The 18,239-nt window shown below is 32.4% G+C and overlaps 1 long non-coding RNA gene across 2 annotated transcripts; it reads right to left on the reverse strand.

Moving 5' to 3' along the window:
- Window positions 1-1,153: 1,153 nt before the first annotated feature.
- On the reverse strand, window positions 1,154-2,253 carry LOC145320291 (uncharacterized). Of its 2 annotated transcripts, XR_013880147.1 has the most exons (3): window positions 2,132-2,253; window positions 1,650-1,828; window positions 1,154-1,477 (listed from the first exon to the last, which is right to left on the reverse strand). It is a non-coding gene; the product is annotated as an uncharacterized LOC145320291 (long non-coding RNA). The 2 variants fall into 2 exon arrangements; XR_013880148.1 differs by lacking the exon at window positions 1,650-1,828 and having other exon boundaries at window positions 2,132-2,154.
- Between the last annotated feature and the right edge of the window lie 15,986 nt (window positions 2,254-18,239).

The raw sequence follows: 18,239 nt of genomic DNA on the forward strand, positions 1-18,239 counted from the left end.
GGTTGTTCGCATACACAAAAATTTAGATTAAAAAAAAATATTTAAATTTTTTTTTGGGGGGGGGGATTCATGGGGGCTTCGCCCCATGTTGCAGTGGGGTTCCCCCACCCCAATAACTGTTTTTTGTTTACAAAAATTTTAAAAAATTAAAAATTTTGGAAGTGGGGATTTTTATTTTTGGGGGGGTTGGGGTGTCCCACCCCCCAAGAAAATAGCTTAAAACTACCAGTAGGTATATTCCCAGAAGAGTAGAGCCCAATTTGATAAGCAGTTACTGAGATTTTACAAAAAATGTAAAAAAAAATTTGGGGGGGATAGCCTAAAACCACCACAGGACCAGTAGGTATATTCCCTTAAGAGTAGAATCCGATCGGTTCAGTGGTTACTGAGATCTTAAGGGACAGACAGACAGACGGACAGACATCAAGCTACTTTGTATAATAGATAAATAGGGGAGTATACCACCACTCTCCCGAGAGAAATCACCCATAGAAAACTTTTTCTTTTAAGAACTAAAGTTTAAATTGGGGGAGGGTCGTGTCCTACCACTCTACCATCCCCTAAGAGACTTCTAGGGGCGTAACCACGTGTTAAGGATAAATTTTATATCAATGTATCACTAAATATCTCAAAATGTAGAAACTGATTCCAATTGCTTTTAAACACATAAGTAAAAAGAAATTTGTTGTTTTGTAGTCTAACTTTGAAATGAAGATTCCTTCAAATTATTGATTAACATGTTAAAATTGTAATTTCTATATATAGATAAATTATGATAAGTAAATTAAATTAACAATACTATGTATACTGTATAGTTATATAGATTGACCTTATAAAGGTCACTAAAAGGGAATCTCTTAGAATCAGGTTTGTATACATGGATCTAAAGGGATAAGACAATAGATGATAAATTAATGGGGGACTGCCATTTACACATCCAGCAAATTTACAGTGGATGTGTTTTTGCCAGTGCATTGGATGTATTTATGACAAACTGAATTTTTACTGTATAAATGACAGTAAAATCGATTCTCATGCCATAAATACATCCAACACTGGCAAAAACACATCCCATATTTTTATACATATGTCAAAAATTCATCCGACACTGGCATTTACACATCCATACTTATTCATTTATATGTCATAAATACATCCAACACTGGCATTTATACATCCATAGCAATTTAACACAAAATAATAAGAAAACACACTTGTATATTATTTGAGTTATAAATATTTGTCAGGTTAAAATAAAAAGCATTTTAAAGATTTAAATTAAAAATATATTTGTCAGGTTAAAATAAAAAAACATTATGTAATGGATTGTTGTGACGATCTTGACCTTGTCACAATTCTATATATTGGTGTACCAAAATCATCAACCAACAAGTCAGACATATCCCCACTTCCATATTGATTGTGGGGTCTTGGAGGTCCTGTCCCTTGAATCCCTGTACTTCTATTGTTAAATCTCCTTAATAAATAAAAAAAAGATTAGTTTTTATTGTTTATTGAATTTGATTAAAAACCCTAAACCTTATTTTATACCAATTAAATATTCTCTTTTTTAAGAAGCGTCGATACATTTATGATGAGAATACTCGATTATATATCCTATATCTACATATTTTATACTTATTACTCACCAGATGTTTTGATAGAATTCAGTGTGGTCGCAACTCAGGCTTCGTAAACTTGGGTGATGAAGGAGAGCGGATCGGATTCTATAGCTTCCCGGATGGTAAATTTGGTCTCGGTGACTTTTGATTCAGCAGGGCTAGGTAGATGTAATCTCCTTTCACTCATTATATGCACAGTTAGAATACTAAAAAAACAAAATGCAATTTACAATTTGCAAATGAATAATATATATTTTACAAATAAATAACAAGATCTAATGTAATTGTTTATAACCCCCAACTGTTTTGATATATACATATATAATATATATATTAATTAAAATACAAAACGTAAATTACAATTATTTTAATCCCAATATTATATATTTTAAATCGATAACAAGATCTAATGTAATTGTTTATAACCCCCAACTGTTTTGATATATACATTTTACATATTTATATATTTACAAATATATATTAAACATAAAAATGTAGTAAACTTTTACCTAATAATTTGAGGTTCTTCATCGATCAGTCACAAAAAAAATAGCCTCTGGCTCTGCCATAATAAAACAATGAACTAACAATAAATATCTAAATTATAATATTATATAGCAATAATTTGACCACCTACGGTAATGTATTGATGTTTTGTAGGGAGCATCTTGAGAACAAGGGAAGTAAATAGGGGAGAGTAACTAAAATAGGGTAAAAAGGTTAAGACCTATACATACTGTACAAAATATAATTAATTGTAAATAAATATTCATATAAATTAATCTAGATGTGTATTTGCCAGTGTTGGATGTATTTATGACATATTATCGAAAAAGTATGGATGTGTAAATGCCAGTGTTGGATGTATTTATGACATATAATTGAAAAAGTATGGATGTGTAAATGCCAGTGTTGGATGTATTTATGGCATGAGAAAAAGTAAGAAAACATTTTGCCAAAAATACATCAACTGTAAATTTGCTGGATGTGTAAGTGCTATAGCCCCAAATTAATGTATATCATAAATCATGATAAACAAAATAACCCTACAGTTGAAAAATTATTTGTGGAAATGTTTGGACACCATCAGCTTGAACCAGCCAAAATCGATTTAATAATAGTACTCAAAGTTTTTAAGCCAACGAACCAGAAAAACCTGACTTTAGTTACCTTAATATAACCTTACATTTTTAATTTGTTACAACTTTCATGTAGTTTCCTTTTAAAATTGAAATAAATACAGATAAATGATTCATTGATTTAATTAATTTATAAGGTCAGTTCAATTATAGGTACAACAAAAGTACATTTTCTTGAAAATGGCCTAAAACTATACCATCGCATAAATAAACCACTCCTAAAATGGCTAACCAATAACAAACTGTTTACAAGATCTTTTACTTTTGCGAAAAAGAAACCTTACTACTTTATAAAAATACTAGCAGCTTCGCCCCCTAGAAGCTTCTAGGAGCTCTTATGGTGGGATAGGGGCGATTAATCTTGGGATGGTGGAGAAACCATCCCCCAAAATAATTATAAATATTCACTGGACATAAAAGAAGATTCACTGTAAAGGAGAACCATATCGGTTCGGTTGTTCACAAAATCCTTTGCTACAAACAAAAAAAGCTTAGGTACTACTTTATCTTATAGGATAAAGGATAATATAAAACCAATTTAAATTATTTTAAAATCCTTTTTCGTTAAAAAAAACTGTATATTAAAGACTAAGTATGTCGATAAATAAGGTATGTCGATTATTTCAGTATGTCATACATGACAACTTTTATTTCAGTATTTCATACATGAAAACTTTTATTTCAGTATTTCATACATGACAACTTTTATTTCAGTATTTCATACATGACAACTTTTATTTCAGTATTTCATACATGACAACTTTTATTTCAGTATTTCATACATGACAACTTTTATTTCAGTATTTCATACATGACAACTTTTAATTCAGTATTTCATACATGACAACTTTTATTTCAGTATTTCATACATGACAACTTTTATTTCAGTATTTCATACATGACAACTTTTATTTCAGTATTTCATACATGTTAACTTTTATTTGATAACGAATTGTCAATGGAAACAATTGTAAATAAAGTAGAACGATTTAAGCTATTTTCTTGAGGGGTTGGACACCCACAAAGAATTTGCTTAAGATTTCCCTGGTCCTTTTACGAATTTCGCCTTAATTTTAGAGGCTAGGGGTGAAGCTGCTAGTAATAAAATGTCAGTCAAGATCACTATTTATTGAAGCCATGAAATCGACCAAGAAAAGTTTTGATTTTTTTCAATTGTCTTTTTTAAAATGTAAATGGACGTTTTTGAAATCAGTAGTATTGCTTATCCTTGCGTAATTCTCTGTATGTTTCTTTGTAGCGAAGGATCTCGCTAACTGCTGAAACAATACAGTTCTCTTTTATAGTGAAGCGTAAAACTAATTTTAGGATGGGTTCATAGAAAAAAATCTTCCGAATATTAAATATTTTGTCATCTTAAATATTTTTAATATAATCTTTTTTTGCACCTGTAAGTATTCATATGATAAGTCAGAAAATAAAGAATAAATAGAACTTAATACCTTCTTAAAATAAAATTAACAAATTGTTCCATATTTTTGTAATCTGTGATTAAAATTCTTTAATTTTATTGAGTGTAGCTACTTTAAAACTAATAGATATTTACTATTGAATATTACATTTAGTAAAGTTATTGCTGTTTTACAGTATACTATTCTTTTCAGTAGGCCAGTTTTTCGCAGGAAAGTGGGGTTGGGGGAATTGAACTGTATTTTATAATGGTACCCAAAGTTTTATAAACACATTCTATCATACATTGGCTTAACGACTATTAAGTGATAGTACTTTTAAAAATCGCGATTGTTTACTTCAAAATGTCCAAAATATTTAACCAAAAAGGCATCAATAGAGATGAACATTAATTTATCGTCCATTGTCTTATCCCTGCATATCCCTGTATTTGTCCACCACATCTTTGACAATTTGAAGAAATAAATAGAATGGGATTATATATTTAATTTTGGATTAGGAAATGACTTTTGTTGGTCTAATTATCAGAGAGGGAAGGGCCACAAGTCCCAAAAGTTTTATAATAACGTTTTCGTATTCGTTGGGAATAAGAACTTTGGAGAATTTTTTAGAATTTTAATTGGTTGGCTCATTAAGTTGAGTCTTTAAACGTTTCAACAACTAATTGTATCTACAGAGGTAATTTTGTGAATCATCATTGGGGATATACAACATAAATTTATCGGCCATTGTCGTATCCCTTTAGATCCCTGTCCAATTATAAACACCTGGCAATGTTAATTCTTTCTATAAGATGGTAAGACTTAGGTATTCTTATAATGTAACTGTAACAATATTCTTGGATATCAAAGATAAAATCTATTATTTACGTATTCCCAACGTTCACCCGTTTGTCCATCTGTCCAATTGAGTCATGTAAGATTCCATAAGCAACTAACAGTTAATTATTGTCTTTATTTACAAAGTACATCCATCCATCTTTTTGATAAACTCTCTCTCTCTCTCTCTCTCTCTCTCTCTCTCTCTCTCTCTCTCTCTCTCTCTCTCTCTCTCTCTCTCTCTCTCTCTCTCTCTCTCTCTCTCTTTCTCTCTCTCTCTATCTCTCTCTCTCTATCTCTCTCTATCTATCTCTCGCTCTCTCTCTCTCTCTCATGTGAATTGAACTAGTTTTGCTAAACTTTATTTAAGTAGTATTGTACAATGACCCCAAAAAAGAAATTAAGACTTTTAAGAAAATAAATCCTATTTCTTGCTCTCTATGAAACCTCTCTATCATTCAAGCATCAACCATTTTTGTGAATCAATGAATTAATAGCTAAGAATAATGGGAAACGCAAATAAAAAAAAATATTATAAACCTGCCCCACTCAGGACCTATAAGAAGTTACACTGTAAAGGAGAACCGTATCGAGATCCTTCCGAGCACACACAGACAGACAGACGGAGATCCTTTTACTTTATTATAAGGGTCTTGACAGGGCTGTATGTTTACTTTTGCCTATATTTCTGATATATAACACCCAAGAACAATGTTGAACACCTGACCAAAAAACAATGGGGAAAAGTCGAATATTCGCAGGGAGGAAGGGAACATTTGACTGTAAATTATACTTGTCCTCAAAGTTTTTTTAAAAATTATCTCATTCGTGGGCTTAAAATACTTGGAACAATATACATTTATTGGGTTAGTCACTGAACTAATTGCCTTAATTAACTATTAAGCCCTTTCCAATTTATAATGTATAGCCCCTAGAATCAAGTGGCACAGTCTTTTCATAATTCTTAAATTTTTAAGTGAGAAGGTATAATTATTAATAAATAATTTTAAAACGCATAATTTGAATAGATTAAAATTGTTGAATATTTTTTACTATTAAAGCCTAGGATATAAATATAAATCTTGCTGACTTTCTTACTTTAATGTATTTTCTTCTTTAGTTTGAAAAGCTAACTTTTCAATATATTATTCATTTACTTAATATCTTTTAAAATGTTAGCCAAGCCGTTTAAACCTAGGACAATTTTATGCATATGGAGCAAAGAAATATTTTAAAAGCAACAATATCTATCTTGGACAGTTTTTTAGAGTTTTTGTCCGTTAGTGCAATAATTACGTTCTCTGTTTAGCATTGCTGACAGACAAACGTACATTTGGAATTATAGAGTAGCTACGCTATAGGAATTTTTTTTTAAAGCTAACTCTCACATTTTCTTTTAACAAAAAAAATCGCTGATCTTGGAATATATCTTAATATCTGAACAATTGGTTTATCAGGGCCCCGCCCAAATAAAATCATCCCCCCCCCCCCTCCTCATTCACCTACAAATACGCCACGCCCCCCAATCAAATCAAATCAAATCCATATTCAATAGCACCATACAGAGATAGTTAAATCGGAGATGAATTAATTATCTGGCTTTATTTTAGTCAGGCTGGAAGAGATACAGTGGTTTTTTATAAGATTAAAGGTATTGGCTAATTTGACCCAATTATCCCAGTCCGAAATTATTCAATGATAACTTGAAAATTGTTTTTTCCAATGTGCCTTTTTTTAATCACTATTTGTGTTTCATAAAAAAAAAATTTTTGGGCTTTTTTTATAGTAAGAGGTGAAGTTGTCTACAAATTACCCAACCCTGTAATCTCAATTACGGAAATTAGTTTGTTTATAATTTATGTTATTTAATAGACATATAATTAGAAATGATTTCAAACTTCTAAATGAAATTCTTTTAAACACGAGAGGGGGGAGATCACATAACCCTCCCCCTGTTGTGTATCTTTAGGGTGTGGTTTACTGTCTTCCATTGGCCCACCAAATAGCTTAAAACCTGCCCAAGACCCTGACACAGCTTTCCTAAAATTCTTGGATTGAGCATTCTAATCAGACATTGCTTGAGTAAAACCTAGGAGTGTGAACAAAAGTATAAAAAAATGCTTCTTATATATCTCTATTGTTTATTAAAATGTTAGTCGAAAATAATAAAAATAGATTGATTTTCATTAAGTTTTCAATGATTACATGATTTTCAACTTTTTTTCAGCTATCATTATGATCTTGGGGCTTTATCATTTTATTTATTGAATTCGATTTAGTTTTTTTTTAAGTTAATAATTAGCGGATACGCCCCTAGAGGCCTGTTGGGAAACTTTGGATTATAGCGGGAGGGAGGTCTGCCGACTTTTGATTTTAGTTTTAATAAGAAAACATATTTCTCTTGGGAGGGCGGAGATAACCTTCCCCAAAATAGTAATAAACCTTCCCTAGAGACATATAAGAAGCTTCACTGTAAAGATAAACTATATTGTTCGAATTGTTAGCGATATCCTTAACTGCTCATAGGCAGAAAGACATCATGTTACTTTTAAAAATTGCTACCTAAACACACTATATAAACTGCAACTGGCAAAAAATTATTTAATCTGGAAATGGAAATAAATTATGAAAACTAATTATAAAAGCGTCCCAACAATTGTTAAAAATCAATACATGATTTTATCTAGCTTTTTTGGCGGATTTGAAGAATTTTAATACATAAAATGTCTTAAATTTAAATGAAGAAATATGTCATGTCTATTAAAATTTTTAAAAAATTGGAAACATGACTAGTTTTTATAAATAAAACTTTTTTCATATAAACTGCCATCGCTTCACTAATTTTGATTTCAAGGTGTAATGATATAAAAAAAAACTTTACAGTGTTAAATGAATTTTTTTTAGGGAAACATGATCTTACTTCCAAATGTAATGGGCAGAACTATAAGCTTTTGAGAGCAAAGCTACTCCTTTTATCTCTCTTTTTAATCAATGACCCTTAAAAGTTTTTTTCTCGACTTAAATATTTTGCTTGTTGGTGTTTACCCTATACCCAAAGAGAAAAAATGTTAATTAAAACCTTACAAAATCTTTACATAAATATATCTGTCATATTTATTTGAAGCTTTTTATATGGCATATGAAAAATATTATACTGGCCTACCATTGGTCAATTGATGTAATTGCCTGCCATTGGTCATTTGTATTGTATGAGGTCATTTTTTCATAGGCACTATAATTAGCTTCATTTAGTTATTGTTTTTAAAAAAAGCTTCTCTGCAAATGGATGTAATAATTCTTGTTATATATGGTAAAGGTTGGATACACATTATATTTAATTACATCAATACATCATCAGTAAACTTGGATACATTTCATTTAGGATGCAGGGAGAGGTTAATGGCTATAAAAGTTAACTTTTTCCGTCCTATTACAAGTGAACTTTAAACAGATCTGGAAAAAATTTTGTTTGATAAAGCAGGAATCATAAAGGATATAAACAAAATTACTCCCTTTGTGGATCAAAGTTATTGGTGAGAATCTTTGAACACTGCTAGTTTGTACAATAATACCCCATTAAGATTTTTACCCATCAAATGAGAGAATGTGTTTTTAAAACTTTATGTACCAGTGTAATTTACAGTCTATTATCCCCTTCTCCCCTGGAAAATCGCGAAAACACTCCCGCGCGTCCCTGGTAATGTTATGTAGTTGCTACGCAACTGATTAGAGGTAACTATTAAATGAAGTAATATTAAAGGTAACTATATGATACTAAAACATGATATATATTTCTAATAGCTTTAAAATGTTAGATACTTGCGGCTGTGTGTGCCCTTATCATTTAGGGGAGGAAAGGCAGTATTACAGTTTAAAACTGCTAATTTGAACTAACCATTCAATGCCCCCAAGTTTGTAATCCAACGAATGAGAGAGCATGTGTATAAAACCAGTATAATTTACATTCCAATTAGGGTTGGGACGGATATATGGTGTGGAAGGATCATTTTCAATATCCGGCCGGATACCGGATATTGAAACTATCCGGCCGGATATCCGGCAATATATTCTTTTATATTTTACAACAAAATCTCTGTTATTTAAAATTTTAAATGGCTGTAATTTTCTTATTATTGAAGCTAGACGAACAATTTTTCTAAATATGTTTATGTTTATGTAAATTTTAAATTAGAAATCTCAAAACATTAATTTTGGGTGCTGCAGCAGTACTTGGCAGCTGTTAGCCACAAACTGGCGGTCGGCAGGTAAACGGTAGCTTTCAGTTATGTGTGATACCCATATTTCAAAAGTCACTCAGATATAGCCCTCTACCTTTCATACACAGAAAATGAGATGGAAAAAAACAGGGGGGGGGGGGAGGTAGCGGGCGGTAATTCAACGCCACCTCTCGCTCATCCTCCAACCGTTAGAGGGTATTAATAGTTCATAGGTAGATTATTTGAATAGAAGAAAGTTCATTTAATAGTTACTTAATATTATTATGGCAGATATGGCTCAGTGGTTTAACGTCCGCCTAACTGTCGGGGAGGTGTCAGGTTCGAGTCCCCAGACCGCATCAATACTAAAGATGTAAAATTAGTACCTACTGCTGCTCTTTCAGGCGTTAGAGATTGGAGTAAAAGTAGGGGGGAAGCCTTAGCCCTAAATCAGGTATGCATGGGTGGTCCTTGGCATGGTGCACTAGTGGTCGAAAAACGCTGTAAGGTCATAGGTTGATTGAAAAGTCCTTGTGGACTAGCATTGTGTAGTAGCTCACTTAGTGGCGTTTGTTAGTTCAACGATTAGGAGTCATGTTAGATCCTAGGTTGCATTGAAAAATCCCTAGGATTTGATGTGGCTTCAGTTATTGCTGATACAGCGTCATGTTCATGCTTTGGTTGCATTAATTGTCGCAATAACACCGTGACCAAAAAATCACGGAACCTTGACTCTCCACCCTTAAGTTTGACGTGTAAATTACCCACAGGTTCTAATTAAAAGTGTCAAGGAAACTGTTGGGAAGGATGCAACTCAAATCCGCGTCATACCAAAGACGTTAATAATGGTACCTACCTGCATTGTTCGGCACAGGACAAAAAAAATGCAGAGTAGAGGGAATGCCTTGGCTCCAAACAGGCGCAACTCATTACCATGCACAGTTAGGATCTCCAGACAAAGATCATGCAATCAAAGGGTTGGTTGTCTGTAATGTACTGTACTATGGGTATGAGGTGAAGGACCAAGAGTCTGGCCTTGAGTTGACAAGTTGACTGTTCAGTCCAGGTGCAACTCACCCACACGACATTAACATTGATACTTAATACTAAAGTTTTTACCTTAATCTTATATAATAAAACCCCAGTTATAAAGAAATTTTTTTAACTACTTCAATATCCGGAATTTTGGCCGGTTACCTGGCCGGATATCCGGTAATTTAGCCGGATATACGGTATCCGGCCAAAAAAAATTCCGGCTCAACCCTAATTCCAATGTCTCCTCCCTCCCTGGTTTATATTAGTTAACTCTTTTTCTATTAAATAATAGATTTTATCTGTTTTTAGGCAATAGAAATCTTGTAGTGCCGTCAAGAAAGAAGGGAGGGGTCATTGAGCTTTAAATTATACTGGTACCCTTTGTTTTAATGATGCTATATAATTCGTTATTTTAAAACTTTGGGTACTGGTATCAAATATTGTTTGGTTGGTTCAAACCAACAGAGTCCAAACTTTTTGACCACTAATATAAATATACAGAATAGGTAATTTTGTTTATCATCATTGGGCTGGGTCTATTTATCGTCCATTGCCCTTTCCCTATTCCTGGAGTGTAGCCCTTATACAATCATTATACAATATTCCTGAGTGTAGCCCTTATACAATCATCATACAATATTCCTGAGTGTAGCCCTTATACAATCATTATACAATATTCCTGAGTGTAGCCCTTATACAATCATTATACAATATATTCCTGAGTGTAGCCCTTATACAATCATCATACAATATTCCTGAGTGTAGCCCTTATACAATCATTATACAATATTCCTGAGTGTAGCCCTTATACAATCATCATACAATATTCCTGAGTGTAGCCCTTATACAATCATTAAACAATATTCCTGAGTGTAGCCCTTATACAATCATTAAACAATATTCCTGAGTGTAGCCCTTATACAATCATTATACAATATTCCTGAGTGTAGCCCTTATACAATCATTAAACAATATTCCTGAGTGTAGCCCTTATACAATCATTATACAATATTCTGGAGTGTAGCCCTTATACAATCATTATACAATATTCTGGAGTGTAGCCCTTATACAATCATTATACAATGTCAAAGCAACAATTTCCCTCCAAATATTAAATTTCTGCCTTTTTAGACCCTCCCCTTTAGAATGAAGTTAAATCGGCGGTTTCCCTTATATCTTATATTGACCACAAACAAACTTTTTGATAGCTCCGTGCAGGGATAGTACCCGGCAGGGTTAGAGCCCTCGCAGGGGTTAGAACTAAGTTTTATAAAAAGCTTTTTTCAGTGCAGGGGAGGGGCCAAGAAAGGCTTTCAACATTTCTTTAAAAAACACACTTTCTCCCAAAATGTAAAGTGGTCTTCAAGTGGACCAAACCCTTCCTTTCTTGTATATTTCTTATTATAAAATGATTGCTTTAAAAAAACTTATGAAGTAACACCGAGTTTGACAATAGTTAAGAAACTAAAGGATCTACAACCGCCTATTTGAATAAATTGTGGAGTAAGTTGGTGTCGATGATATGTCAGTCTTTACCATTTATTAACGCCTTAGAGTCGGCGTAAATATTGTTCAAAACTCATTTCTATGTCGATATTATATCATCAATGACAACTTTTATTACAGCTTTCTAGCCGACATAAACCATTGAAATCGCATTTTATTTATACAGAGTTTATTCTCAAGCTAAACTATTATCAGCCAAAATATTTACATTAGGATAATTAAAAATATCATGCTGTAGTTGTTATCAACAATAAACACAGCTCATAAATAATGCCGCTGATTTACGGATGCGGCTGGCTATGCCCTAAAAGAAAACTTGAGCAACGAAAATAAATGAACTTAAGGAGATTGTAGAGAAAGGTTTAGAAGATAATGTCACAGACAACAGGAATACAAGGATAGAATCATTTGTAATATTTTCATTTTAGTAGTGCAGCTACTCTTTAATTTGGCTATGTCCATACAGCCATACATTTGTTTCTCCGTCAAAGATTTTAATAGATTTAAAAACATTGTGCTCCGACCATACCATCTAGGAGCTTTGCTTTAAAAATTGTAAAACCCATTTAGAAATCTCTAAAAATCTTACCTAAGATGGAGAACTCAAACGAATCAGCTGTTAGTGAGATCTTAGCAGACAAACAAAAATTTTACTGTTGTAATTGGACAAAATAAAATCTGAGAACCCTTTGAACACCAAAAAAATTTCTATTTTTATTGCTCCCTTTATCCATAATATTCTAATAATAATTTATAACTGGACATAAATCATTATTCTCTGCTACAGAAAACAGATCTCAGACAAACATAGAGTAATTTATATTTTAATTAGACCAAACAAGGGTAGTTAAACTCAGGGAAGCAGCTAAACTACTATTGAAAACTGCTTCCATGTAAGTTTGTATTATCTATTTTACAACGGACTACTATTTTACTATTTATACTTTTAGATTTGTTGCTTCCCTCACTGACTGACTGAAGAAATGTTGTATAATATGATTAGAGAAAACGCTACAGATTTCCACGGAGGGAGACGACCACAGAAATGAAATAAAAAGCTCTATTTTCAAACTGCCTAATCTTAATATTATTACTTTTAGATTTATATAAATGTTTCTATCTTTCTACTTTTTGTATAATTACCATTAAATAATTAAATAAGTATAATCAACTGTCAACTCTTTATATTATTACTCTATGTAGATTAGAAAACCATGTTTTCTAACTGTATACTCTTTATATTATTATTCTATGTAGATTTAGATAAACCATGTTTTGTAACTGTCTACTCTTCATATTATTACTCCATGTAGATTTAGATAAACTATATTTTCTAACTGTCAACTCTTTATATTATTACTCTATGTATATTTAGAAAACCATGTTTTCTAACTGTATACTCTTTATATTATTATTCTATGTAGATTTAGATAAACCATGTTTTGTAACTGTCTACTCTTTATATTATTACTCCATGTAGATTTAGATAAACCATGTTTTCTAACTGTCAACTCTTTATATTATTACTCCATGTAGATTTAGATAAACCATGTTTTCTAACTGTCAACTCTTTATATTATTACTCTAAGTAAATTTAGATAAACCATGTTTTCTAACTGTATACTCTTTATATTATTACTCTTTGTAGATTTAGATAAAACATGTTTTCTAACTGTCGCAACTCAAAACTTAAAATGAACATTTCTTTTACCCAATAAAAGACTGTTAAAATAGAGTACTTTTATTAAGGAAGGAAGGGAAAATTGCAAAGTTATACATCTTTGTTTTAAAAGTTTATTTAAACATTTGTTCTTATTCTTTAGCTTCAAAACTTTTGATTACTGAATACTGATTATTTGGTTCAATCTAGCAGTGTTCAAACTCTTTCACAACTACAGAGGTGGTAAGTTTGTTTATCATCATTTGGACGGACAATTATCCTATGTACTGACGAAAAAGTGATCTACCCTAAAACTCTTTTACATTTGTAAAGGGTTACTCAATTAAAGGTCTTTGAATTTTGTTACTTAATCATTTATATAACAACTAAAGACGTTTCAATTCTAGTACTAAAGTAATATGATCTCTGTCCGTCTGTTTGTCTGTTAACAAAATATATCGCTAACCGCCGAACCGATATGGTTCTCCTTTACAGTGTAGATTCTCATAGGTCCTGAAAAGGTTAATAGCTATTTTTGTGCAGAATACAGACGAAGACCAAACTGCATTACTTTTGTGTCACTTTTGATTCCTGTCACGTCATAAAATGAAGAAGATGATAGGAGAAGTGAGAAAAAAAACCTAAAAAAGAGATGGAGAATAAAAAGTCAAAAGTGGTGCAAAAGTAATGCAGTTTGGTCTTCGTCCAGAATAGAGGCCTATAGGGGAGTAGCTGCTAGTATATGAATAAGTCAAAAATACGTCGCTTTTACTCAAATCTGTAAATGCCCCCATCCCTTTTCCTTATTTCTGGCCACCGTTGTGCTCTAAAAAGCCTTACTTAACCTACCTAACATAAAATAATAATCATCAAAAATACATTTTTTCCAAAAAAAAAATTTTTGTGGTGGTCCAAATGTAATATGAAGGAATCCGCCAAAATAATTTTGATTGGTGGGTTAATTGAGTTGAGTGTCTAAACGTTTCAACCAATAATTGTAATCTACACTATAAGTAATTTGGGTTTACATCATTGGAGATGTACATCAATTTCTCTGCTATTGTCTTATCCCTTTAGATCCCTGAAAACATGTGTATGTATGTAGTAGAGCTAAATAATATGTAGAAATCATTTAATTTCTATTAAATATGACACCTAGGCTATCTCTTATACTAGCATTAATAGGACACTCTAGTGCTTACAAGTTTTTTTTGTAAAAAAAATCCATATAATAAAGTAACTTGATCTCTGTGTGTCTGTACCGAAAAATCTCGCGAACTGATATGGTTCTCCTTAATAATGTAGCTTCTGCTAGGATCTGGGAAGGTTTATAACCATATTAGGGGAGGGTACCACAGCCCTCCCAAAAGAAATCGCCTGAAAAACTAAAATAGAATAGGAGAGGAGGGGTCGAATTCAACCCCCCACCGGGCCACCACCTAAAGTGCCGCTAGTAATAGATATAGGAAGTCTAGATGATCAGTCTCTTAATTTGAACACACTGTAGGAACAAGCCGACCATATTATTGACTAATAAGTTTGTATATCTATAATACAAAGTAGAATAATGTATCTCTGTCCGTCTGTCTGTCCCTCTGTCCGTCCCTTAAGATCTCGGTAACCACTGAACCGATCGGATTCTACTCTTTAGGGAATATAACTACTGGTCCTGTAGTGGTTTTAGACTATTTTTTGCTCCTTTTTTGAATTTTGCCAATTTTTTTTTTTGATAACCTCTTGGGGCAAAGCCCCTAGAGGCTAGGGGCGAAACCGCTAGTTTAAGAATAAAAGGGCAGTAACTCTTCTGTATTTTATCTCTATATATAAAGCAGTTACATTCTAGTTTGCACTATTTTAAAAGTGAAGAAATTGTTCCAATCCTACAGTAGTAAGGTTGTTTGTTTGTTCGATAAGATCTCGCTAACCACTTAACCGAACAAATTCCCTATCTTAGGGAAACTTTACATAGGCTTGGGATTCTATTTGTATTTTGTACATCAAAGTCTTTGGATGATTTAAGGCTATTTTTCTGCATTTCCCCTCCCAGATGCTAGAGGTCCGCTACATTTAGCCAATAACTGATAAATATTTCTATTTTTATTGTAAGATACTTCAATACGGTCTTTAATTCAATGATTGTTATTTCTGTGCAATCAATTTAAAAAAGAAATATTCAAATAGGGTCCTTTGGTGGATTTTTTGTATTGGTGTCAAATATTTTTTTCCGGGGGCGACTTGACATCAGTTTTAATAGTATATCATTTCAACCTTCTTTCTAAATAACAAACTGTAATAATTCATTCTGAATGTCCCCCCTAATAAACAAAGGGACAAATTTTTTCTTTTTTTAAATTTTTTACTTTCTCTTTTTTTTAGCTTCCTTTATTTTTTAACTAGTATTTTTTTCCTGCGTTTTTATATTATTGAGATAAAAAATAAGCATTGCCTTTTTTTCTCCTTCTCCCCTTTTCTCTCTTTCTCTTTCTTTTCTCTCTCTCTCACCTTCTCTTCCTTTATACTCTCTATTTCTTCTACCTTTTTCTATTCTAATTCTCAATCTGTCTCCATCTTACTCTTTTTCTTTCCAGCTATCTATCTATTTCTCTTTCATTCTTTTTCTAATATTTTTTCTTTCTTATATTCTCCTCTCCTTTCCTATTTTGGCTGTCCAGCTCTCCTTTTCTTTCTATCTTTTAAACAACATTCTATCTATCTACATACTATCTATATTTATCTGTTTTTCATCTTCTTAACTCAATAATCTCCACAAACCTTTTTACCGCGCTTTTTAAAGATAAATTTGTCCTTGTTAGACCTAACTAACCCACCCCCCCCCCACACAAACAAATCAATATGACCTAAAAATTGCGACATTGTTATAATTTAAAATTAGATATGAAAGTGTAGAATTATGAAACAAGGATGATAACATCCATAAGTAGCGGAGCACAAAACAAAACATGCTGGATGGACAAACAAACTGTTATAAAGCAGATGTTCAGTATTCATGGAGAGAGAGAGAGAGAACTCGTTGTTATTTAAAAAATTACGAAACCTTTATAAATAAAAATATAAATGAATTTTTTGTAGCATGAACGACAGACCAACTTGCCAAAACGTTATATACTGGTTTTCGAGACAAACATACAAACGGACTTTCGAAATATATAGTAGCTTCGCTACTAAAAATATTTACCCCGGGGCAAATTGTGTGCTTAAAACGCTTGAAATCTCACGGTTTCAAATTGAAAAAAAAAAGAAAAAAAATATACTTTGCATTTCAAAACAATTTTTCAAAAATCTTTATATATTTTTGAATTGGGTTGTATAAAGTAGGGTTGGCATAATGTCCAAAATTGCTCATGAAGATTCCCCCAGAAAAACTTTTTTAACTTACTAGCGGCTTCGCCCCTAGAGGCCTCTAGGGGATTGAAGTGGTGGGAGTTGAAACCCAAATCCAATTTAATTTAGATTTTTTTAAAAGTATTAAAAATGGCTGGTACCCTCCCCCAAAATTGTTATAAACCTTCCCTGGACCTATGAGAAGCTACCCTGTTAAGGAGAACCCGTTCGATTCAGCTGTTAGCGAGGTCCTTAGGTACAAACAAAACATACAGACAGACATCATTCTACTTTGTATTACACTAGCGGCTTCGCTCCTAGCCTCTAGGGGCTTAGCCCTATGAAGTAATGGGAAGTCAACCCTCCTAAATAGAAATATTGAAAAAAAAGTTATTTTTTATCTAATTACTCTGTGGTAAAATTTAACCCAGGTTGTGTGCTGTATGCAAAAAAATTTCAATTCGTAAAAATTAAACCCAGGTTGTTTGCAGTACACACAAAAATTTCAATTGCTAAAAATTAAACTCAGGGTGTTCGCATACACAAAAATTTAAAATTGTAAAAAAAAATATAAAAAAAAATGTTGGGAGGGGGGGCTGGGGATTCATGGGGGCTTCCCCCCATAGTGCAGTGGGGTTCTCTGATCCCAATTACTGGTTTTTGTTTACAAAAATAAAAAAAATATAAATTTTGGAAGTTGGGATTATTTTTTATTTTTGGGGGGGGGTTCAGATGTTCCATCCCCCTTCCCAAGAAAATAGCTTAAAACCACCAGAGGAACCAGTAGGTATATTCCCTGAAGAGTAGAGCCCAATCGGTTCAGCAGTTACTGAGATTTTACAAAAAATGTAAATAATTTTTTTTTTTGGGGGGGGGGTGTTTTTTTATTTTTGGTGGGGTAGGGGGTGTCCCACCCCCCAGAAAAATAGCTTAAAACCATCACAGGACCAAACAGTATATTCCCTAAAGAGTAGAGCCCAATCGGTTCAGTGGTTACTGAGATCTTAAGCTTCAGACGGACAGTTGGACAGACAGATGGACAGACAGACGGACAGACATCAAGCTACTTTGTATAATAGATTATTTGTCTACCTGAATAGCTACATGGAATGGATAATGTTATTCTTGTTTTTTTTTAAATCATATAATTTCTGCAGATAAAACTATTGGGGAAAATTATGGACAAATCTAGTTTTTATTAGCCAATCAAGATTTAATAAAAAGTTCCCAAAGTTTTTCAGGCAACGAATACGTGTTTGGAAACGTGTAAACTTTGAAGTCCATTGCCCCTTCCCACCCTTTATATAAGCTTCCAAGCCATCAAAGGTAATTAATACTAACTACATTCTCAAGAATAGCTTGGTAAGGATGTCAAGACCAGTAATTAAAATAATTTGGTTCTATACATTTTATAACATTAAACTGCTCCCTTTTTAAACACATTAGAAAAAATACCTATAAAAAGGAACCTA

Source organism: Acartia tonsa, chromosome 5, assembly GCF_053477335.1.
Source record: "Acartia tonsa isolate MP-2025a chromosome 5, ASM5347733v1, whole genome shotgun sequence".
NCBI lineage: Eukaryota > Metazoa > Arthropoda > Copepoda > Calanoida > Acartiidae > Acartia > Acartia tonsa.